This window comes from Trachurus trachurus (assembly GCF_905171665.1).
Source record: "Trachurus trachurus genome assembly, chromosome: 3".
In the NCBI taxonomy this organism is placed as follows: domain Eukaryota; kingdom Metazoa; phylum Chordata; class Actinopteri; order Carangiformes; family Carangidae; genus Trachurus; species Trachurus trachurus.
Window position 1 is genome coordinate 34,847,102 of NC_139893.1, and position 26,156 is coordinate 34,873,257.

At 41.1% G+C, this 26,156-nt stretch overlaps 1 protein-coding gene across 3 annotated transcripts in view; it reads left to right on the forward strand.

The window, feature by feature from the left end:
- The window catches only part of tspan4a (tetraspanin 4a), a gene marked incomplete at its 5' end in the record, with an annotated part of 148,468 nt that overhangs the window by 65,511 nt on the left and 56,801 nt on the right, over window positions 1-26,156 (forward strand). The gene's annotated exons all lie outside the window — the stretch shown is intronic.

Consider the following 26,156-nt stretch of genomic DNA (forward strand, 5'->3'; position numbering starts at 1 on the left):
CTGAGTGGTTTTGGGCTGATGATGAGGTAAAGTTGGAATGGTTCTTCAGAAAAGAAGTCTTTACTATAGCTACTTTCATAAAAAGTGCCTGGACACGAAGAAAAAGTTAATTATTTATGTGAATTCCATGTGGTTTTTGTTTTGTCTGTATTCTGATGATTTTGTTTGTTGTCTAAATATGAAATGTGTCTTGTAAGCCCTTATAGGCTGGGTGCCTTAATTGGTGCATGACACTTAAATAACCGTTACCGGCCCCCACCCTTGACAAAAATAAGAGGTGTTAAGGCCCACTCAAAAAAGAGCTGTGATACACACACTAAAAAGTCATAAAAAAAGAACGTATGGTGTCATGAATTGTATCATGAAAGGCAATCTTCTCATAAGGATGAGGTGGCAGGCTTTGGCACATTCATTGATGCAATGCTTACCGAATAAAATTACACACAATTTATTTGTATCATCAAGATCATTATATACTTAGAAAGTGTGAAGCGTGAATGTCAGCATAGATGTCACATAGATGATTGAAAAACAAAGCAAAAAAAAAACATTGATTCTACTTCAACATCAAGTCTCATCATGATCTGAATTCTCTTTCCTCTTCCAGCTCTTAGCAGCTGCCAATGAAAACGATGCACAGAACGACACAAATAGGACCTGAGTCATGATAATCTGTGATCAGTGATGAACTGACACGATAAACTCCGTGCCAATCCAAACTGCAGACACTGATATCACATGATTCTACAAAAGCCTGGATTACTATCAGTGAATCCTGTGCCATCCAATGATTTACTGTCACACGTCACAGCTGTGGCAGGGTTTGATTAGGATTTGGGAGAAATTGGATAAGAAAGATTTGCTGCCATGTCCAGACACTGACCTCCACACTGGCTCCTCCTCTCTACATGAACGGAGGACTAATTCTCAGCACTGGCCCTGAAAAAAACAACAACTCCCTCCCTGATTCCTCAGATACTATACGAGCCATAGCAGGTTTCTGCAGCAGAGCATCCTTTTACTGTAAGTGCATGAAAACGCAGCCTCATGACGGGGGCCTCCCGCTGCTTAACAACGCGCTGATTGAACGAGCCCGCCGCTCTATTTGTCACCGCGCTTTGCTTCTGTTCGCTTTGTTGACCCACTGATTCCTGTCATCATGCTCCACTCCCCTCCCATCCTCCCTGTCTCGCTCAATCCTACTTCTCCTTCTCCCTCCTTGCGGGTAATGCTGCCTGGTCTCTGCATTTTGTCATGCAGTTCTCATGGGACGCCACGCACTGACCCCTCTCCCTGTCTCTCCTGCCCCTCCCCCACCCGAGCCTCCCTTTTTTTTCCATTAACAATTTGTTATGCCACTCTTGCTCTGCAGGCCGGCTCTCATTGGTCTCCGTCCCTCTGTCCTCCAGTTCTGATTTGTTATGCCAGTGCCATCCCCTCATGCACATCTCGTCGGTCACTGTCCGCTGAGCTTTCTATTACCTTCTCTCTCTCTCTCTCTCTCTCTCTCTCTCTCTCTCCTTCCTCCCCCTTTACCCCTCTCCCCGTGTTGTTTGATCTTCTACTTTTGCTGTCAGAGATTTGTTTCTCCCTACAGCACGCTACTGAGGTGTTTTTCATCTGCAACACTTTTATCAGCGGATAACAGAGAGGTAGTGCAGCATCTGGAAACTGCGTGCGAGGACAGCAGCTTCAGTTCAGTCCATATTTCCGCTCATGGGGGAATTTCAATCTGTCATTAGTATCACCTGAACGCACCAGGAGTCATTCAGAGGCTGAGAATGGGGGCTATCGGGCCATTATTGGGGGAAAACAGAGGATGTGCTGTGAAATACCGCACCGCTGTCTCCCTGTTAGATGTGATTGGATGTGTGTGAGAGTTTCTGGGTGTGTGTATGTGTGAAAGTAAGGAGCACAAGGACAAATTTATGGAAATACCCCCATCGTGACAAAGGAATTTCAACTTTGAAGTCCCTAACTCACAGTGACACAGCGAGCTACACAAGCAAACCAGCTCCCTCTGAATGTTAAATTAGCAGGCTGCACCAAGTCTGGGAGATGTCTAACAATTGTCTCTGTAATGTGTGAGTTTTAAAAATATTTCTAAAGGGACTAATTATCTTTGCACAAACTGTGGAATCATTTTGTGTCTTCGTTCCGTGTGCCCACCGATGCTTAACGGGATAGATGATAACCGCCGCACAAGGAAATGACACTAATCTCTCCGACGCGCCATAATGAGACCGTCCTCACCGGAGAAATGACAGAACCAGTTGTTTGTTCTAGTACTTCAAGCAACTTAAGTTCAAGCGTCACTCAACAAACAGTCTTGTGAGAGTAATGGCGTCTGTGGCGGAGGCAGAAACAGAGTGACATTGTTATATTGTTGCGAGAAATCTCTCCGTCTTGTCGCAAAACAAAGTGGCACCTTCTGTGTGTGTCTTGTGGAAAGAGGTTAAGGGCTAGTTGGCAAGCTGCTGCGGCTGGTGAACCGATGCTGCTTTTCACACAAGAGTTGACAGAAAGGGGAAAAAACAAAACCCTTTGTTATTCTGACTTGGGAGCATTTAGGTATTCACAAAAATGACTGCACCCACTGACAACACTGATTCATATTCCAAATAATCTTCTCCTGCTGTGTAACATGTTGGTAAAAACAGCTCATAACTCCTTTTGAATGATTGAGAAGTTGCTAAAACTGCTAATGACGAGACATAAATAATGATTAAAGTCTAGTCAGACATTGATCATCTTTAATTCTATTTTATATTTGAGTGTTTGTATTTAAAGGGATAGTTCAACATTTTGGCAAATTGGCCCATTGCCATAATCCCTATTAGTTTTAGGAGAGAGCTACACTATGGAGGCTAATGAGATTTCTTAGTTTCCCTCATCAAACTCATCAAATACACAATCCAACAACTCCAAAGCGCTCTCGTGGACAAGTTGTGACCTGCACATTCACCACGCTATATTAATAATGGAACGTTACGAGACGGAGTTGTTTTCAAGGTAAATTCGTGCAAAACTGCCTCTAAAACAACTCTGTCTCGTAACGTTCCATTATTATCTCATAGCATGGTGAATGTGCAGGTCACAACTTGTCCACCAGAGTGTTTTGGAGTTGTTGGATTGTGTATTTGATGAGTTTGATGAAGAAAACCTAGAAATCCCATTAGCCTCTGTAGCGTAGCTCTGAGCAGCTCACGGCTCTGCTCTGCCGTTCTAAAAATAGCTTGCACCAACAATTAAAGGTAACAAACCTACTCCTAAAAGTATAGGGATTATGGCAATAGGCCAGGTTGCCAAAATGTTGAACTATCCCTTTAAAATTAAGCACCCTGTCCCATCCATGGGGCTCTATGAGCTAAAGTAGTGCTACTAAGGCCAGTGGTGGATAAGACAGTCTCCTGATTCTGTCTGTGCAAAGCATTTTTGGATCCTTATATCACTGCAGCAGCTGTTGACACAGAACTAGCTCAGACTTGTGGCTCTGGCTGCAAAATGCTATAAACACAAAAGGAACTAAAAAAAGAAGGTCTATAGCATTAAAGATGGAGGTCATCTCCTGTAGTGTAACTGGGTGCCTGTAGTCTTTACTTGCCTTTCAGCGGTAAGGTTCACACATATGACATAACACAATGAACTACACCTTGTCACTTTAGTACCCTGGGTCTATATTCCTCTGTATGGTCACAACAGCATCAGCATAGAAGAATCAGAGAGCTGGAAAAAGCATTTACATGCTACAGTGTCCTGGTGTCTATCAGAGCATTAAAGGTGGTAATATCCAGTTTCCTCACTGCCTGGATAAGACCTTATCACAAGGCCGTCCTCCAGTCACTTGTACCCGAGCCTAACAGACCATCTAAGGCTAACAGAAGGCTGGGCCACCACACCGTGCTGCAGTTAGCGTGGTCTGATGACTTTTCCTTACATTCACACTTGTGTGCGTGGATCTCGTGGGAGTCATTAGGTCGGATGATAGTTCTGCATGGGGACATTTTACAGCACCAGGTGCACCTCAGCACCGACGCTGCTCCCACCTCATGTTCTTCCATCCCAAGGACATTAACTCCCATCAATTTAATAGTTTGACAATTAAATTCAAGGGTGGTTTCCTGGACATTTAGTGCCCCTCGTGGCTCACTTAACCAGGATGTAAACATCACTGACTGTTGACTTTTAAAATCTTTATTGTTCCTGTAGGACAACAGTGTGTGTAGATGACAGCAGATGACACACAGGATGCAAAACATGTTTTCATGATTGCCTCTTGTCTAAATACTAATTGATATAAATGTCCATATAGTGTGGCTTGAAAGCTCCATTATCTCACTGGGGATGCAACCACAATGGGAGGGATAATGCTGAATGTAAAATTTCGCCAGATTTCGTCAGATAAAACATTTTTCTCACAGTCTCACAGTGTCACACATTCAATTTCTACCAACATGCCCCGCGGCTCGCTGCAGTGAAACTATATAACAGTTATACTGAGAGGGAATACTCTTGTGTATCAATTTATTTATGGGATTCAACATGACATACAGTATGAGGTATCCCGGGATCTCAGAGCAATTTAAATTGAAGGTCTTTGGGTCTGAACAATGCGTGGATGCACAATACGCATTTATAATGAAGGATCTGCTCAAGCGGTTAACCCTGTGGTGTCGAGGGTTATTTTCACAATTTAGCTGTTTTGCTATTCATTGAATGTGCCCATTGTTTACTACCTTCTCCTGTCTGCTGGACACAGATATGAGGCTCCCTCAACCTTCAATGTGAAAATGTGGCTTTTTATTTGAATATAATGCCACAAATGAAGTGTATTAAAGTGTTTGAAAGGTTTACGTGCTTCACTTTTTGACTGTACAATATATCCTTGCCTTTTCTTCTATGTTTTTATCTTATTGATTTCAAGATTGCTTTGGTATTGATTTATGTTTACATCTTGTGTTATAGTTGTGAGTCTCAGGCTTTTATTCTGGTGAATATAAATTGGACTTTTTGATTTGTTTGTACGCCAGGTCAACACAAAGGGTTTGCTTTGGTTTTATTATCAGTGGCCTGCATTTGTCAAACCACATCTCATTCCTCACTTGCATCAAAACTTTTGAAATGTTTTATTACAAGTTATTTTAACGAATATATCAATAAATTAATATTCAATAGTGTTGGGTAGTAACGCGTTATTAGTAATGCCGTTACATAACGCCACTTTATTCAGTAACTAATAGCGTAATGCGTTGTTTTTTTAAATTCAGTAACTCCATTTCCGTTACCAAACGCTGCGTTACTCCGTTCCTTTTGTTCCCATAACATTTTGGCGATCAATAAAGTTTCATTGAAGTGAAAGAAAGACAAAACACACTGTGACACTGTGAAAAACAAAGCACTTGGCGCCCACTTTTTTATGAAGTAACTACAGTAGCAACTGTAACTAGTTACTATTTTTCAGTAACTAGCACAACACTGAATATAACCTATGGGACGGGTGCTGCTTACATCAATTATATAGCAGAAGTAAGCGATCTTAAATAGTTATATCTTCCGACAGCAATCACTTACATAGAGTGTTTGGATCGAAACACGGGTCTCTCAGTCACTCTGCTCTGCTCTGAGCCGAAGAGAAACTTTTCTCGTATCCTACAAGTTTTATCCAATGAGGAGAGAGAACGGCATGAAGGGCTGTGTGTGCAGCCAAGGGATGCGCCTGAATGTGGTGACGTAGGGACGAGGACCAATAGATCCAGGGGCTGCTAACTCCATCGGCTGACAAGACGTTATGGTGCGTTCAAGGCAACCCGTAACTCGTATTTTTCCGACCTGTGAAGTCGCACCAGTTCGATCTGGTACGAGTTCAAGGGTCGGAAGTTACGAGTGGCCGTTATAGTGCACTTTCACAGGTAAAACAGGTCAGAAAAATACGACTGGGTTGCCTGGAACGCTACAAAGTAGTAAGTTGTGACTTGAAGCTGTAATTTACGGTTTCAAAAGCCTGCCTGGAACGCAGCATTAGCCAAAACGACCGGATCGCTTACTTCTGCTTTAATCTACAGAATTCCATTAACCATCCAAGCATTAATTACTGTTATCTCATGTAACATCCCTGTCGTCTATCCCCTAGGCTATATAATATGAATCACACCTGAAATCCACCACATGCAGGACAATGACCTACACCAGAGGGGTATTGCACAAAACCTAGATAAGGGATTAAGCCGGGATATGTTGGTTATCCTGGCTGAATTTAGCCTCAAGTCGGTTGTTCAAAAGCAGGCTAAATCTATCCTGGTCAAGTTACTATGGTGATTTATTCTCTGCAGCTAGCCTGCTCCAGACCAGGCTAACAGCCAGGCTTAGTTGATTCTGTTGTCTTTATCTGTGAAGTCAGCAGTCACTGATCAGAAATCAATGTGTTTCATACAGTTATTCCATGTTCTTATGTACATATTGGCCTGATTTATATATATATATATATATAAATCTGTGTCCATCTGTGATATTTTCTATGACCACTAGTACATCACTGGCTTCTCATAAAAAGCAGTGGAGTAAAAATGGCATGTAGATTTATTTTTATTTTTTTATAAAATGTTAATATATTGGCCTAAATATTGGTTGAGGTAAGAAAATGAGAAAAATTGAGTGACTGTGAGCAACCACCTTCCAAATAATTTATACAGTACATCTCATGTGAACATTGTTATCAGCAATTTATTGAAGCATGTTTTTATATTTACCTGTAATTCATTTTCACCTGTTGCACTTTTGGCCACTTTTGCTGTATGAACTTGTATTACTTGTTATGTAGTTAAGATTATAAGGAATTTGTGCAATGAATCAACTTCCAGTGCTCATCATTAAGGCAAAGTGCACAACTGTTGGTTTGTGAAAGGAACTTGAGCTGTGATTATAGTTTTGGATCATTCAATCAGTCTGCAGTTGTCCGCTGCGCTCTCTGCGACAGCGGTGCTTTTTTTTTTATTTTAAGAGGTGAGTCACCTGACGTCAGCATTAAGTTCCTGTTGATTGGAGGAAAGTAGCCACACCTCTCCTCTCATCGGTGAATCTGTGATCAATCTCTGTGGTCTACTCATGAGAGAATAAGTTACACCTGGCTTGACCAAGCCACTGCTCCTCAGCCTGGCTCGGGGGTCATACAACCAATTAAGCCAAGATGCGCCGATCAGGCTAGGTCAAGCCGCGCTTGCTCAGTTATCCTGGATTTCTTTATTCTAGTTTTGTGCAATACCCCTCTGGTCTTGTATGTGGAGTCCCATTTGAGGCAGCAGCAGTGTTAAAGAGTTTGTAGAAAGATCCTGGTTTGGGTTTTATCTATAAGAAGTCAGTTTGAAGTCACAATGAACATTTTCTGCCTTAACCAAGTTGTAATAGTGGTCTCTATGAGCAGGCACTATCACCCTTAGATAGTTTGTTGGGAAACAAATGCACTACATTATCAGTGAACACGGTGCTGATACGTTCCTGCGTCAACACCTCTGAAACTCATTTAATGACATTTTCTCATTTCACTTGAAAACGTAATCCAGGAGCCTCTGCAGTCCTATCTGCCTCCTATTCATTATTACAGTTCCTACAATATTTGCAGCCTCAGATTGGTTATACACACCATTTGTTGGAGAAAGTTTGCACACGATACAAATTCAAGGTAAAATTGACTTCCTTTGACAATAAATTATATCCCAGTCATTGGACCTTTATGGGTTTTTTATGCTTGTTACTTTATTGCACCTACAGTAATAAATAGAGTTATAAAAGTGATAAAATGAAAATATACTTTTAGTGCAAGTGGTAGCTGTAACATCAGATGGCTGAATTTGTCCTAAAGGCAAATGATGTCATTATTGAGGAAAGTCACTACTCGTCATGTTCCCCGCCCCCCTGAGTGTTTGTGAGGGTCTAACGTTTGTTACTATTGTTATTATCTGTCATCTCACTGAGCTGCAGGACTTTTATAGACTTGTGTGTTCGTAGCAACAGAACCTGTTCTCAAATGAGGGCACGAGACAACACTTCAGGGGTCTGGGGGCTGAGGGTAATTTACCTCAATATGCTTCCTCTGTAATGAATTCCAAAATGGCTTATCAGAAACTGAGGAAGTTTCAAATATGAACGCCTTGATGATTTCTAAGGCTTTGAAAGTGAGTCATCAATCTGGGGGCATGAAAAAGCAATCTCTGCAGGTCAAATGGCACGACTTACTCACTCATGAAATGAGCACGCATTGCATTAAATATTAAACAGTCACGTGTTTCTGCACCACTGCCGGTTTTTAACTCCATGGTTGCCGAGCCGGGTTCACTTTTAGGATAGGGCACATGCGCACTTGCGTGATTTATGGGGCGGTTTTAGCACCTGGCATTAGGGAAATAAGCTGAACCATATTAGCCGGCTGTGAGCTGGTCCCTGGTCTCTGACTTTGCCCTGGGACTGGAGGGTTGCTGTCGCCGTGTCTGACAAACCGGGCGGCGCTGCAACAAATCAGTCTCCTCCCAATCTCAGTCAATATAATGAGTCCAGACCTTCAGGCGTCTGTGTGTGCGAGGGCATCGGGGTGCGTGTGTGTGTTTGTGTGTGTTCCTGGTAAGAGAGAGGGGAACAGGGGAGGAGAGAGGAGGAGAGAATCCTCAAGAGATTAGAGATTTATTGATTACCCTTTGTGGCGTCTCTCCCCCTCTCTTTCTCTCTTTCTCTCTCTCTTTCCTGCTGTCTCTCTCCATCTTCTCTGGGTCTTCCACTCTCCTCCAGTTTATTTATAGAGGGTTGTTGAGAGCTGTGTTTTGGCTCAGCAGTGTGTTACAGACTTCTAGTGACCTGACTTCTCTTAAAACATCATTCCAGAAGCTTATCGAGCGCAACGACGTCAGCCTCACTGTAATGGAAGCAGAACATGAAGGCAATAAGCACTTGCATCACCCAGGCCCCACTTTTCTTTTAGTCTTTATAAATGCTCCATGATGTCCTGCGCAGCTGCACTTTAAACGACGTTAAAATGTAAATGCAGCTTTCCCTGTGGGTACAGGATGCACCCTGCCTTAGCTGTTCTGATGGGCATGAAAAAACAAGCAAATTGGAGACATCTAGACGATTGTGCCGTGCTTGTACTTGCGCTGCTTGATAATGACTGTGTTTGGAATATGAATGGATGGTGGCACAGGAGGCAGAGGGGGCGGACAGGGGGTGTGGGGGCAGGTATTGGTTGAGACTTGGCAGTTTGTGTTTAGATTCTCAGGAGGCTGCAGGCTTTTTACAGCAGGATGTGTTAGGTCTGGTGGTTTCTCAGGGAGGCAGAGACACAGTATAGCACGGCTACTAAATCTTCCTCCTCAACACCAGCGCTTGCAGAAAATACGAGACAGCTCTTCCAAGAAAAACAACAGCACGAGAAGAGTCCAGGAAATGCCTAAAAAAAAAAGACAAATATTCACTCCCGTGGCTGCAGTATTTATGACGAGAGTCACGATTACTACAGGAAGTGACAGTGATAAAGTGAATTTCCATCCACCTTCTTTTATGCTCATATGGAAGAAAAAAAAAACCTGAGTGGAAATGCCTGTAATTCTTGAGATATCACAAGAAAAAAATGTTCTGCTTGGCTGAAGTGAAAAAGTTGTACGTGTGTGGGTGTATCAAACTGCGACAAAATCTGACGGATTTGCAAGCGCACGTGCAGAGAGCGTCTCTGCTGCACTGAAGGAACCAAGAACTACAGGTGAGATGTTTGTGGAGGAATGAGGACGTCACGTGCCCCCTCCCCCCGCCCGCTGCAGTGGTCTAAATGGAAGCAGGTGGAAACTCAGCACCGCCACCTGTTCATCCCGACAAACCCACTCCTAATATTTGCTTGTGCACTCATTCGCGCTCCTCCTCTGTTGATTTTCTCGAAATTTGATTCATTAGTTGCAATACGTCTCCATGGAGACCCGGTCTACATGGGGAGGCTTGACGGCAGGGGAGACCACTCCTCCTTTCCCGTTTACCGGTGACTATCGATATTTTTTTTTTATTAAGTTAGAGAACCAACAGAGTGGTTATTATTGTAACTATGGCAACACAGCTCCTCTAACCCTAACTAAGTGGTTATATGAAACCTTTAAACCTAACATTGGCAATGACTTTGTAAGGCAGGCAGCCCCTGTTGACAGTATCAGAAAATGTTTAGACAGTATGTATTGTGCAGAGAGGGTGCACATGTTTTTAAAGGAGAGGACATCCATGCAGAGCAGTTCTTCTTTACTGCAGTGCAAAATTATTGATAATAATAATGATGATAACGATGCAGTGAACCGGTCTGACATCTACTCCAGGGCAGTGAAGAGACATTGAGTGTTTGTCGAGGGAGACACAAACCCTCCATCCTAACTCCCTGCAGGTCTTGAGATTGCCTTACCTTCCCCAAAAAATAGCAGATTTAGACAATGCATTCTGCACAAACGAGTATTTTAATGTGTCCCAGACTCACAGTGTGGGAGTGGGAGGATGGCAGCAGGAGGCTATACAGCACAGCGGATGCTACACAGCAATATTTCACAGCTTTCACTTGTGTGAGACCTGCGACAGTGTGATTTTATCACGGAACATCAAAACACCTTGGGGGTAGTATGTTTCCTCCATTCCGCAGCGCCCTCCTAATAGATCGGAAGATATTAAGTTTCCGAGAACATGTGTCTTTTTGCAATTCTGAGCAGATCTCGGAGAGATAATTCAGAAAAGATGCCGTTATCCCCAGCAGAGAAGCCAGGGTTAAAAATCTATGTACCTAATTAAATGGAAAATGGCACAGTGAACACAGTGTACTTCGTGGCAGATGCAGATTTATTCCCTCCAATCTATGAGAAATGTGTTAGTATGGATTTTGGATGGGCAACTGACTCCTGCAGAGTTCTTCTGTTTACCCAGCTTCTCTCCTGTGTGTCTTCAGTAATGGGTATCATAATGTTGTTTGAGAGTTGAGATTTCATTTGTATGAATAACAGAGTGTTATACTGCAATACACATATTCACACACACATAACAGTCTGGGTACAAAGTAGCACAGCCTGACCTGAGAGGTTAAATATATGATTTAAATAGTGGGAGAAGCTGAAGTGGGGGAAAAAAACAAGTGATTTTTTTTAATTACAAAAGACTCAAGTCAGAGGCCAAGTATGAGCAAGTCCTGGGTGCTTGTACATTCTGGTGTACACAGAAGCTTTCACCTTTGTCATACTCTTTCTAAATTTGGGTTCAATGTCAACTAAGTGCCTGAAACAGGAATGTAAAATGTTTTAAATGTTCTAGAGAGAGGTGGAGGCTGGAGAAGAGGTGTGAAGGATCAGAGCGGCTTCAAATCTGATGGCTCTGAGTTATAAGTGTGTTTTCTTTTCTGTAATTGTATGAACTGCTGAAGAAACTTAATTTCATTGTACCATGTGCAATGACAATAAAAGCACTGAATTGAACTGATTCAATATAATTTGCTGGACAAATGACCAGTTCTCCTGAACTGCAACTTTCCCCGCTTCCAACCCAACATCCTTTAAAGGAGACATATTATGCCCCTTTCCACAAATTAAAATAGTTCCCAGGTGTCTTAAGGACATGTCTGTGACATACTTTGGTCAAAATACCCCAAGGATCAAACATCACAGCTCATTTCATCCTCTCAGAACAGCCCTGTTCAGAACGGCTGGTTTCAGTGTCTGTCCCTTTAAATGCAAATGAGCCACTGCTTGCCCTGCCCCACCCCTTCTACCTTCAACCTAAGGAGCCTGAAAATTACAGATTTTTTTGTCTATTCTCACATTTTGGGAGCCGGAAGGCAAGACAAACACCCAAATAAAGAGTCTTCAAAAAGTTATATTTCCATAATATGTCCCCTTTAACTCCCCTTATTCTGCTGACCCGGCCAGACTGTCTGCCTTTTTTAAGACTGCTTCCTCTTGTGGAGAACAACTGATTTTCAGGCTGAGGAGACACTGTCAGGCTTCAGTGGTGGAAAGTAGGTCAGCGTGTGAGTGCCAAGTGTGTCCTTCTCTTCAGGTACGGAGCAGCTAAAACAAGTAGCGATCAGTGCCGACTGTCTGTACACTCGCCAGGCTTCAGGAGACGCTGAAGTCTCTGTGAGGGGGATGCTGGGACGCCAGAGGCAAACTTCAACAAACAAACACTCTATGTACTATACTGGTGCGTGTGAACGGCTTGTGGTAGGAAGACAGTTTCAGAGGGGAATAGCAGCAAAATGTAGTATTCAGTTGTGAACAGTATTGACTCAGGCTAGGCTAGGCTACTCAATGCCACATCTACCCTGCTTTTCATTTTAAAAGAGTATTTTTAAAACAGTATTTGTCCAGACTATCACACCTGGAAGGACACAAGCATGTGGTAAACAAGCTGATTTTCAACCCTGCAACTGATTTGTTGCACAAAATGGTGCAAAACACTGCTGTAGAGTTAAAATTCTGAATTTACCTGTGCAGCAGCTGCTTGCAGAGACAACAAGGTCAGTAACGCTTGTAATTTGTTATCCATGTTGTTTCCACCAATGTAAATTGAGGCTGATGAAACCTAATCAGGGAGAAACCATGGCTATCTTTGCACATCCATAGTGGAACACAATCCTGGATTTTCCAAACAAAAATGTGACCAGCAGCAGTTCCAAACAACTCTGAGTCGAGTCAACGGCAGGAAGAAATGTAGCATGGATACGTGCAGTTTTGTAAGCTTCAGGATCACATCAGATTTTACACTAAAAGACATGATAATCTTATAAAACAGTGCATTGTCAAAGATTAAACCAGTGGAGACTATAACATCTGTTGCCTGTGCCTCTCTACAATAAAAGCAGGGTTTGTCATGTTCCAGGTATGAGTTCTTAGCAGTTCCATTAAAGAGACATTTACCCTCTTATCCTCTCAGATGGACTCGTGAAATAACACATTGAGGCCAAAGAGGAAATGGTATCCATTATCTCTCTCTTTCTCTATCACACACGCACACAATCATACACACATGATTAGAGTCCAGGAAATAAATCCAAATTTGTGTCGCAGAACTTTGTAAAACACAGTTTACACACCGATGCACCCACACTAACAACTTTATAATGTCATATGCAGTGTGTTACACAGCTTATCGGTTACTCATTACTCAATACTTGTTGCAGAAGTAATCGCATCAATGTGTTAATTACTCAGCAAAAGAAATACGTGCGGCACTCCTCATTACTTTACTTCAGTTCCTCGGCTGTCAGGTCCATCCACTGCATTTAATAGCCGCAGAAGACAAGACTTTGCAGTTTAACAAGCCGGCAGCCGCGCAGTTCAGAGGGATTTACTGACCATCATCTGCAGCTAAATTGGCCTCAGTGGCTGCACACATCCCGACCTCAGGGGCGCCAGTCGTGCAGCCTCCAGCTGTGAAATCGAGGTACACATACCTATCCCTAACATTTGCCACACCAGCCTCAAGAAGACACCAAATAAAAAATAAAAAAAAGACATCTCTGGAGTCTTGTTTCTCCTCTTTAAACCTTCAACTATGTTCTGGACCATCTGGATACTGAGGACACACCAGACTAATCATCAACCCTGCTTCAAACAGCAAACAGACGGCCCTAAAATAGCAAAATAACAGAGCATTACTAGGATTACTTAAGCATGAAAGTGAACAAACTTTAATACCTTACACCTCTTACTGTAATCACAATAATCACAGTACTGTACGGCACTCTCAGGTCACAATTCAGCAGAACAAGTTTTTTTGCTTTTAACTGATAATACAGTATGTCTGCACTTACTGTAGGATTTTGAGAGCAGGTCTATAATAGAGTGCCTTTACCTCGATGTATTAATACTGACTGCTACTGAATGCTACTGAATGGTAATAAGGATGGATAAGTTGGCATTGCTGCTCCAAAAAGTCTCCAGGTGGTTTTTTGAAACTCTTATTTATTCACAGTTTTTGGGAGAGAAACTATTACACACACATTGACTACATGCAGTGGAAGTTTCTAAATTTTTTGTCAATTTTCCACCCCAGGGTGGACCATAAAGATTTATTCTATTCTATTCTATTCTCCACACTCAAATGAGACTAATGAGTTTCTATTGACTGCCATCACTGCTTCCCTGTAGATGTACTGTAGTAACAGTGACATCATGACTGATACTGCACTGTTTATAATGGGAGGTTGTCATGGTGGCTCCTAGTTAACCTTGCTGCACTGGAGCAAGGGGAACAACGGTTGACTTGTCTCCTTCTTCAAACTATAGTTGAACATGGTTATTGTACAGGTGACAGGTGAATTGGTGGCTTTCTGACCCTGCAGACTATATCCCTGTCTCAGCTCTCCTCACTTTACCTCTTTACTTGTTGACACTGCGTCTCCTGAGTTTTCTCAAAGCGTCAGCACCTCAGCTCTCAGGTTTAAGGAAAAGTGTCAAGACAGTGGACAGAGCAGAAAAAAAAGTTCTCTCCATCTCTTCAATTTCCCTTTGGCCAACAAGGAAATCCAAGACTCAGCTGTTTAATTTCATAAAAACTGCTTGTTTATTCAAAACTAAGACAATCCCTTTTGGCACTAAGCTTTTTTTTCTTTTTTATTCTAATGCCAGAACAACAAGTGAGTGTTTGACTCTTTACTCTCAGGGATATGAGCTCGTTTCTCTACAAAACTGCCTTTGCACTGTGTTTTCTGGTCATACATCCGTTCAGCTCTCATGGACACAAATCTCAGCACCTTACGGGAGCTTCTTGAAATTTTGTAAAAGTATTAGCTTGGATGGATGAACTGATTGTGTTTTGATGGTCATGTTGCAACCTCACAAAACACATGTTTAGCCTCTATAATGTACGTATCAAAGACGTACGTATCAAAGAACTTCCATCAGATTCAGCACTCGACCACCCCTCCCACCACATTTGCACTTCTGAAAATCAAGACTTCAATAAGGAAAATAAAGATCATGTAGTTGCCTGACAGTTGTGAAAGAGCCGTAGGTAAATATTCGCCACAGGTTTGTTTTCTATAAATTATCAAAGCACAGAAAGAAAGAAAAACAGCAACACTAATACTTTGTTAATAGAAAATGAACAGGCTTTTGTTCTTGTATTGCACTTTTGCAGACGTGGTCTTTTGGCTTCATTAGCTCCATTGTTATCTTTCCCAAATTCCATTAGACACAGAACAGAGAGTGTCTCCACTAACATCTTAAACTGCTCATGATAAATATAACAAAGTCTAGAAAACACTATGTCACAGTGGCCCTCTGCAAAACAAATCAGGAACAAATTGATCTTTACAGAGTCTTCACTCTAGCCCTGTATCTTAAAACATTTTATTTGAAGTTTCTGCAGGGTCACCAAGGTAAATACAAAGCTTTTTCAGGCGTTTAATGTCACACAGGCTATGATTTAATACCTGAGTCGCTCTGACACACTGAGTATGACGTCTAGACTTATACAACAATTTGTTGTAATATCTGATTACGACCTAAAGAAACAGCATAAATCATCAGGTGGATGAACTAATTAAAGATGTAATTAATGAATGTGTGGTCCATATATTTTGCATTAGGTTCAAGCTCAAGAATGGTATACAGTATAGTCTATGTAAAAGCAGTTATAACCCATTTAATACCATTGGAATGAAAAGAATGTAAGACTGTAGCTACAGCTGTGAGCTGTTGTATGTCTGACATATTTCTCCAACTCTTTTCTAGTCAGTCTGTGTCTCACTACAACAGAAAACCTTGGTCAAAATATAAGAAGTCAATAATTTATGTCTAGGTGCAGATAGAACTGTGTGTCTGAGTCTGGACCTGGTCTGCGGTTCACCTATCAGTGGCATCAACCAATGGCTAATGTTTCAGTATTTCCCAGAAATCAATTCATCTTCAATGTGACAGTAGCTGCAGCACAACTTCCTGTGTTGGCTACAATTTAATAGCAGCAAAGAGCAAAGAAGAATCAAGTTCCAGGAAGAAAAATATATACGTATACAGTATATGTGTATATATATTACATTACATTGGCTCAGTGCATACTCTCATACTGGCTGATCCCTGAGCTACTGTGGTATGTTATGCAGCATCTGAGGCATTTTCAATGCAAGAATGAGAATCACAGCACCTGTTTATGTTCTTAATTCATACTAAACTCTTGTTATATAGGCTAATACACATTACACTTCATGTTTTAGACCCAGTTAACAGGGAGTTTATTGTATCAGGGTAATATTGCCATACACAATGTCTCCTCCTCACGGCGTTTATTTCATCTTATCTCGACAACTTTGCCTGTTTGCTGTGTGCAGAGGTTCTGTAAATAAAACAGGAGGAGATTTGTTTGCCTGCGAGGCAGTCTTGGGTGGAAATGGATTAGTCAAACTTGTCCACTGTCCAGAACACACCTACATGAACACACCCACCAGAACTGTCACAGTGGGAAAACCCACAGACGCAGGTCTGGCTTCAACAAGTTCCTTAGGTTCCTCTGTAAAGCTCAGGAAGAAAGGCTTGTGCCAGTTAGTGCCAATTGTGGTGGATTAAACATAGATGTGACCTGCCAGACAAACTCCCTCCCACAATGTTATAGTTCAGAGTGGCTGGAAACAAGAATTAGGAGCTCACTGCAGAGAAAGTTTGAAGCACTTCACTAAGAAGGAGGTGGTGAGGTTACTGGAACCAATGAGGTATGTGAGAGCAACATCTGACCAATATGAAACAGTCTTTTTAAAGATGTTTTTTGGCTTTTAATGGCTTTATTATAGAGACAGGAAAGCAGGGGAGAGAGAGGGGATGATGGATTTGAACCTGGGCTGCTGCCTACAGGACTCACCATTAATTCCAGTGCTTGTCTCAAGTGAGACACTGAGTCTTCCCCCAAGAGGAAAGAGCAGCGAGGAGAATAACAAGCTGAATCTACATCACTGCAGTGAGGTGGAGTTAGAGTCCTACAGCTGGTCAGCCAATCAACTAATATGGTGAATTTGACCCCCAACACATCAGTCTCACCTACATCATGGTGACAGAGGACTTTTAGATAATGTAACAATCCTATAGATTTGACTAATCTCAGCTGAGTTCATGGGGGATTATGTTTCAAACTCAGACACGACAATATCTCAATACCCATGAGCCTTGGCCAGTGACGGACTGGCATCAAAAAGAGGCCCTGGCATTTTTGACAGAGAGAGGCCACACATTACACAAACACTATATATACACATTGCAGTGATCATAATGATAATGAGACAAGAAAATGCATTGATCTCCAGTCGCAGGATTCAAACCCAGACTGGACCGTAGCTCTTGATCATAGGGAAAGCTGTGCTTCCAGGTGAGCTACACTGCTCTTACCCCCGTTTATTACTATGTTCAGTCTTTTAGAGTTGGTCGCCACATCAGCACAGCTGCATCTTCACGCGGCCACCTAGGTCGCGCCTTCACACGGCAGCCGCGCCTCGGCCGCTGTGTCATTTGCCCATATTGCCCTATGGCCACTCCGTCCCTGGCCTTGGCCACAGCTGCAGTGGAGCAGCAGCGGCTGTGGCTCAGGAAGTAGGTCGGAAGGTCGGAGGTTCGATTCCCAGCTCCCCCAGTCCGCATGTCGAAGTGTCCTTGGGCAAGACACTGAACCCACACTTCCCCCCGATGTATGAATGTGTATGAATCATTAGCCTCCGAGCCTGTCTATAGGCATTGAGCTGTATGAATGTGTGTGAAAGGGTGACTGTGAATATACAGTGTAAAGCGCTTTGAGTGGACTAGAACTCCATTTGACTCCATTTACCATATGCTGATCAGAGCAGAATCAAACAAAAAACTATTTTCATTGAATCTGTGCAAAAAAAAAAAAAAAGCAGCACATTGAATGAATTCATCTAAAGACCAAGATACCAAGAATTCAGACATGAACTGCTCCTTGAGCTGCAGATTGTGTCCCAATCTTTAGCTTCTCACTGCTGCTGGCAGTGCACATTTTTATTTTGTACAGAGATTGTACTGTACCTTTGACTTTTTTTTTTTCAATCAAAGAACCAGCTATTTTCTGATGTCAATGTTCATCTAATGTAGAGCTTTGATCTTTCTGAACTGATATGGACTTAATCGAGAGAGTTTCATGTTCATCCAAGCTGCAGAAGAGATGACTCTGAGTCATGAAAAATTGCCTATGGTGTAAAAAAAAAGGAAACAATTTTTACTTACAGAACTAAGGGCACCTGAGATAGCTCATCCACTAACGACAGGAATTATATCACAATAAGAAAACACAGTTGAGACCTTGAAGCCGTTCTTTACTTAAAAGTATGTCGTTAATAACTAAGATATACAGTTATGTGGGAAACAGTCGGTTTATTATCAGAGGTGGGAAAACTAAATTGGGGCATCTGTTGGACAGGTGAGTTAGCGTGGGAGGCAAACACTGACACACACACCTCCTACTGGAGATGTTAGCTTACAGTATGTGGGTTCTCATATTTGCCACGACCCCTGCAAGTCACGGCACCATGGCAGACGCAGCAGAAGCACAAGTAAAAGCAATTATAAGTCAAAGAAGATCAAATGGAAGATTTGTGGGATGAGATTTCGTGTCCCTAAAATTGCTCGACAAATCTCTTTATAGAGGGATTAGATACATTAACGCCCAAACCAAAACTGTGATACATTTACATACCTTCAGTTTGGAGCACGGCTGAACAGTTGCGGGAGAAATGTGTAGTTTTGTCAAAATGTTATCATGCTGTGCTTTTATTTGATTAGACTTTTTGAGATGATCAATTCCACTGCACATTGTGTCACAGTCTCAATAAAGCACTCAGACACTTTACTGGTGGTGGCACCTCAAGGCGTTTGCATTTCAAATTGTTTGTAGAGTGACAAGATTACGGATGAATTGTAACAGGTTTATGGAAATCTCAATAAAGCCTCACTCCACTCCAAGGAGTTTTCAGATGTGGAATTTAGTTTGGGTGTTGTTGGTGTTGGAGGTTTACAAAGCACAGCTCCAGCCTCCTCCTTCATGGTTGTCAAATGTTCACAGACAGTAAAACAGGTCAGTACTTTCTATGGAAATTCATCCCCTACTGCATTATTACTCAGCCAGTGTAATCTGATGTTAAAATCCTGATCACTGTGACATGAATGCATTTCACCGCTTTCTTTCTCACTGCTAGTGAAATATGTTTGTAAAAGCCAAAGAGAGAAATGGGTGTAGCTGTGTAAATTAATTCAAAATTGGATGGATTGAAAAATGGATGAGGGGAGAGTAGAGGGGTGGGGGAATGAGGGGGTGGGGGGTTGAATTATTTCAAATGAATTAATTTGTCTTTGTAAATGGGCTGCTGGAGTGGAATTTGATTGGTGATTAAAAAGTGCCCACTGATTTCAGACGCATGTTATGCTCTTTAACAAATATGCAGTGTTTTCAATTACCAAGACTCTACTGTATGGTTAACATATGTTCAGCTACACTGGCTTAAAGACGTCAGTTTGTCATCATTTCATTAGCGGTTGTCACTTAGATGTCTCTTCTGTTTGTAACTTCTCACTGGATTCCTGATATAGCTGCATGGTGTTTTTTTATGTTGTTGCTGTTAAAGCATCTTTGTGCGCAGTTAGCTCTGAGGAAACCAGAGACGAAGGTGCTTGAGGGAAGTTTGGTGTTTGTGCTCGCCTTAGCAACAAGGGGCAGGATGTTTCGCATCTTGAAATTCCCAATCTGAAGGCAGTAAACAGCCTCAGGTGAGGTACAGTTTCCTGTTTACATAATGGCTCACACAAAAACAGTACAGGCAAAAAAAAAAAAAAAAAACATGCATGATTTGGGTTTAACAGGTTTGAACATTTTGGGTTCATCTTGCTCGAGGTTTGTGAACAGATGGTGCTCCTTGTTACTTCGTTTAACGAAGGACAACAGTGTCGGTAAAGAGCAGCATATATAATGGAAAACAGGAGGATTTAATATGGCAATAAATAACTGCAAAATCTGGTTTTCCACAATACTTGAAATGTCAAAAAGGTAAATAGTCAGAGTGCCAAAGCTGTTACACTTTAATGTGACGGGGGGTATTATCCAACACCAGATTATATAAAACAATTTAAAACCGTGTTCCTTTCTCTGCAGCATTTAAACGCAGTGAAGCGGCTCTAACTGAGCAACATTTTAAACTCCTCTAGGGGGTGACCACAGCTATCAAGAATGGTATTTGCCAAGAAGAGCAAAGATTTCAGCCAGCTGAGCCCAACCCCAGTGATGATGCTGCTGACTACCTTCCAGTCTGTATTTAACAGTCAGATTCTGACCTTTAAAAAACTATTTTACCTGACTGAGAAAATGTTTTTTTTGCAGAAGAACCATAATTAGCATCTGAATCTAAATCTAAAATTTAAAAAAGAAAAAGAAAAAGAAACAAAGAATTGATCCCACTGTAGTGCTGCATGTATAGTGGCCGGTGACAATATTGTTTAAAAAAAATAAAATAAATCTAAAACAATAATAGTGTTCTTGTGATTTGAGACATTCAGTTCCAGAGAAGTTGATTCAGGAAAAAAAATCATGTCCACTCTGCCTCTCTCAGAAGTCGAACTGACCAACAGCCCTCATAAAATGCTACAGACAGCTGCTATGATTAATGATGATGCACAGGCCTCAGGAGAGATGCTGGATGTTTACTTTACACCTAAACCTACTAACAGGTTGGAAAATCTGCTCTCCAGCCCATACTTCACTTGAGATGAAGTGAAAAGCTTTTTAACTAGATGTGGTTGGGGACTGTAATTGGCTGATGAAGAGAAATCTCTGAAAGTCTACAGAGGTTGAAAACCATTGGCCAAAATGATGTCAGCCAGCCTTTCAGTGCTTTACAACTGTTACAGACCTACACTTACAATGCTTTATTTTCATTTTTTTCCACAAGACTTCCTGCTCTAGCAGAGACATCATAGAAATAAAAATGCTCTATTTGACATTTGCTTGGAGACTCAGGTTGTTCAGGATAATCCTTAAGCATCACTGTGGACTTTCCAGCTGAGCTATTTTATTCTTAAGGTACACGGTGGAAAAATACCTGTGCACAAACCTCAGTCTGTGACAGTGGCTGAGGAAGAAAAAACACTGCTGAGTTTTTTTTGTTTTTTTTTTAGTTGTTGTTGTTTTCCAAATGATGTGAGGACCACAAAATCAATTCCATTGATTGAATTTGGGTGGCAGAGATCTCACTGTCTAAGAAAACACAACCAAAGTGAACTGCAGGGCTTGATTCTACCTGCAAGTGGGAAAACGTGTATTTTTCAGTTTCAAGCGAAATATTTAAAGTAAGCTTCTACAGCCTCCAAGGTCAGAGCCAAGAATTTGGAAATGCTTTAGTCATGAGTCTAAGTTCACATAAATAGTGATTCAAACTATTTGGATTTGATATTTTACTTGTTCGTGCCTTCTGCTTTAAAACCCTCTCACACACCCAGATATAATTATCTGATGGGAAAAGCTGAATGTTAAACACATCAAAGCAAATCAACCAACAAAATACCCATCATGGTGTAATTATATAATACACCATCCCCAGACTGCTGAAAATGAGATGTGGCGTAGCTAAAAATACAGAGATGAAGAGCACATGACCTCAGTGTCATCTGGGATGGCATGAACCCTGAACAAAGGCGATGAGATCAGAAACTGCTGATAAGAGTCTGTGCCTTCCATATGACCTTTCTTGTTCATTTGTGTGTGAGATCTTATTGTTTTAGCGGGGATTAGAGGAGGTTTTGTGTTTCACACTGTGCTGTGAACTGATGCTGAGTGTTTTTTGTTTTTTTATTGACTGTAAAAATAGTTTGTGGGCTGGGTGTACATAATGATAAGATAAGATAAGATAAGATATATAGTTAAGTTATATTATATATAGTTAAGTTATATTAGTTCAGTTCCTGTGTGTATTTGGTGAAGCCTTTAGGTTTTATTTTGTGCTTCAGGCGTCTCAAAGTCAGTCTTAGATCAAGACTTGACTGTGTAAAGTTCAATGTTTATTTCTTTTTTATCTGTTCGCATAACTCCCAGTAAGATAAGATTCTTATCATTTTTTGTGTTTTTATGTTTCTGCTGTCAGACAGTGGACTGAGAGTTTGAGATAAAGACTTAGACACAGGCCATTAAGACTACATATTAACCAGCAGCCACTTCAAAGCCATTTCCATGGATGCATGGAGGATAAAATGCTGTTTTTCTAACTGTGGCATCATCTGACAAAATCACTGAACAGATCAGTAAAAGACAACAACTTCTCTGTGATTTCAGCTGAATGTACTTTGAAAGAAGCTTACGACAAACAAAATACTTTCCATCCTTCCTCACACAGTGCACATACTGTATACCCAGGCATTCCTCTTGCTTTCTTTTAAGTTATTGAACGGACCTGAAAAGACACAAAATCTAAGTATGGTCATTTTGAAAGACCAGTGGCCAATGGGAGAACTCCTAATGTGACTATTTGGGATGATTAAAGCAGTGAATAGTGAGATGCAGGAGAATCAGGCTGCAGAAGTAAGAAGTCTGGGTGGTTGGATGGAAATACAAAATATTGGCTTCTGTTTCTTCATATCAGAAATATCTTAAATAATAAGTAATAAAAACTCCACTGCATGTGTAGAAATGAAAAATGTGCCACCGGAGACCCAGGTGCCTGATCTCAGTCGCTGTGGGATTGTTTCATTCTCATGCAAGAAATTTATCATGTGATTTAAGTTCTTCATACTTCGACCCTAATCTATTTTGTATTATTTCCCTTTCAAATCAAGGACAGTGCAGAAATCTATCATCTCCCCAGGTCTCAGCGCTGCTTTCATAAATCACACACGTTACATAGGCAATACACATCTAAAGTATGAGGTTAATTAAAACCCAATGCCCTACGGCCCCTTGTCACCAGGCTGTAACCAGGAGAACAAATTTAAGGACCAGGATTCGTCCTCCTGGGACAATCTGAACACACGACTCAAACTTCAAAGTGTCACAAAAGAAATAATACATGAAGCATGTGAAGTCAAGCTTTCAGTCTTTGGTTTGGTTCTCATGAAGACGGTCTCTTCTACCAATCACTGGCCTTGAGACCTCCACATTTTATTCATGAATGTATAAGAAATACAATTATGACCTTAATCAGATTAATATAATTATAATAATGTATTCCAAGCCCATGCTCTGGATGGAGTGCTCATAATTGCAGAGACATCAGAGCGCTGATATTCACATACTGTGAAGGCAGTCATTAAAACATCCACCTGTTTTATACATCTCAGGCCCAAGAGTCAAGTACGTCTACTGTACATGTATATTTTATTGGAAGAACCATTCAGAGAGATGTCCTTTCATTACCACACTATCAAAGTGATATTGGCGAAGATATTTCTGCCCCATGTTTCCGTGGCAATGAGGGAAGTTTAGTTTATAAAAGGTATTTATTGAAGGAAACAGCCGGGGCCTTTATCAGCAGCCATGTATCAGAGACAGAAGCTTTGCTTCAAATGTACAAATCTGCAGTGAGAGAGGGCGGCCCTCCAGATGGCTGCATCAGTTTAAACACTGAAAATCTGCCCAACTGTACAGATTGAAGCCGCTGTTTTGGTTTTGGGATGAGTGCTAATCAAGACCAGTTGTGATCAGAGAGAAAGTGTAACAGATGATGGATGGAAAAACTAACTGCATGAACATTTTGGAAATTGTGGTGATTATATTGTATGCAAGAAGACAGTGCTGCATTTGCATTATTCAACACTTTACTCCGTACTCTAGAAGTGGAAAATCATCTGTCGATTCATTGATTAGTGAAGTCGTTTATCAAGGAAAAACAGAAAAGAATTGCCGATTGTGTGAATGTGAGGATTTCTTGCCTTTCTCTGTGTCAGATCACTGATGCATAACAGACTTAAAGCCGGGTTGCAACAATGAGTGGAAAACCTTATCAGTTTGGACCCTTAGCCTCGCTCCATTCTGGGAAATAATGATATGTATGTTTTCATTATTTTTGAGTTTCACAGTCTATAGATCAAACAATTCATTGATTTATTTGAAAATAATCTGAAACATTTGTATTCAAGTTTACAATATGTTTCCCCTCACTGAAACACCCAAGTTCTAACTCTTAGTATGGATGTCTTTCTTTTATTAAGAGTACTGCCATAAGAAATCTGTTGTTATTTTTGCTCCTTATGTGAGACAAGGGCCTGAGGATAGAGAGTGATATTCTCTGTATAGACTGTGAAGCTCCTTGCAGCTAATTCTTGATTGTGATAATAGCTGAAAACTGATGTTAACTGACACGTTGCATTAATGTGTCATTTAATTATAATTTCTAAAATAACTTCAGCTCCATGAACCGTATAAATGGAATGGGATTTTAAGTTGAATCTGTTCTTATGTCAGATTGCTGCATCTTTTCCTGCTGGTGCTACAGTATGAGGCAAAGCAGCAGCTTGGAAATAGAGGTGATTACAACCATGTAAGCTCTATATGACAAATCATATAGTAATTACACCTATGACCTCCATCTCTCTGTAGATTCAAGATTCAAATAGGTTTACTGCCAAGAAGAAAAATGAATATAAATGTACGTATAGTGTGTGTCACATACTACATCTTATATAATGCAACAGTCGACTGTTTGATTTCTGTACAGTAACATAAAGTACAATACACTACAATACAGTTTAATACAATTATTTATTATCATTCAAAATCTGTAATTTGAGGAGTCCTGTTGTGAGTCTGTCAGGCTGCAGTCTGCAGGAACATGTCTGGCTGCCAGAGAAGCTGCTACTTTGGCATCTTCTTGGTTATTTCCCCTGTACTCAAGAAGTCTGTCCTTCTCCTCTCCCTCCCTCTCCACAGATAGATAAATAGATAAAATTATTAATATCCACCAAACACTCGAGAAAGAAAAATCCGATTGAGTCAAAATGGAAAAGAAACGACTAAGCTCTTATTAAAGTTTTATGCCCAAGCTTAAAAAACTTAATTTCATAAATTTTCTACAAAATTAATTTTAACTGATTGCAACCTCAGAGAAAACAGAAATACTTGTTCAACTAGAAATTATATTTCTTGAATCTAAAACTAAATTAAAATGCAGCAGTGAAGAGGGCATTTCAGAACATTTCAACATCGATTTATCAGAAAGTGGGTGCCTGTGCAACTCCACAATGATTGAGATTTTGTTTCCATACTGTACTGTACCACATACATTGTTCTCTTTTTTATAAAGTTTTAAGCAGCTGAGCCAAGATGCCAATCATGATGGAAACATGTGGTACATGTAAATAAAGTACTGAGTTACACTTAATTACTCCTTTTTGGTATTATAGTTGTAGAATTTGGCTTATTATTAGATAAGGATATGTGTAGGTGTAAAAGTTAGTCAAAGTGACTGCGTGGTTGTAGTTTCAGCAGCACATTGTCATATCCTCCTCTTTGATGAGCTCATGAATCCGTTCACTACCGTTCATTCCCAGCGCTTCCTTTTCATCCTCCATCCTCCTCAGTGTGGCCAATCTTCATTAGAGAATACACTCTGGGGTGTAATACTGCAGGGGTCCGTTGTGAGCCACAGTGACCCAAAGACCCTTCATTTGCAAGCTGCTGAATCTCCCGGCCGCGTTAGTTGGTGAGCACAAACCTGCCTCAGTGAATGGAGCCCCAGATGAGTGGTTTTTATTTTTGCATTGCCCTACTTCTAGCCCAAGAGCTCATTAAATAAGATCTTGTGTTAAAGCCGGAGATGGAAAGAAAAGCATGTGTGTGTGGCTGATGGAGGGAAGGTTATGGTTATTTGCCTTAGGGAGTTTTGGCAAGTGGCCGTATGTGTGATACTGATGTTCATGATGAATGCGTTACCGTTTGTCATTCTGTGCATATAAAAGCGAACGTATTCTTGTTCTTGCAAAGGAGAAAAAAAAAAAAAAACAGGGTGTGAACTGGCTTATGGCTCCAGAGACAGCAGGTTTCCTCCCACAGCAGCTGGATTCTTCAAACACTGGCCCCCAACTCACTGTAACTGGTCGCATACATTAAAATCCCAACCTCTTTGGTAGAGGTGATAATTAGTCTAATATCATAAGGCATTCTCTTTAATGGGAAACTCATACTTTTCTGTCTTT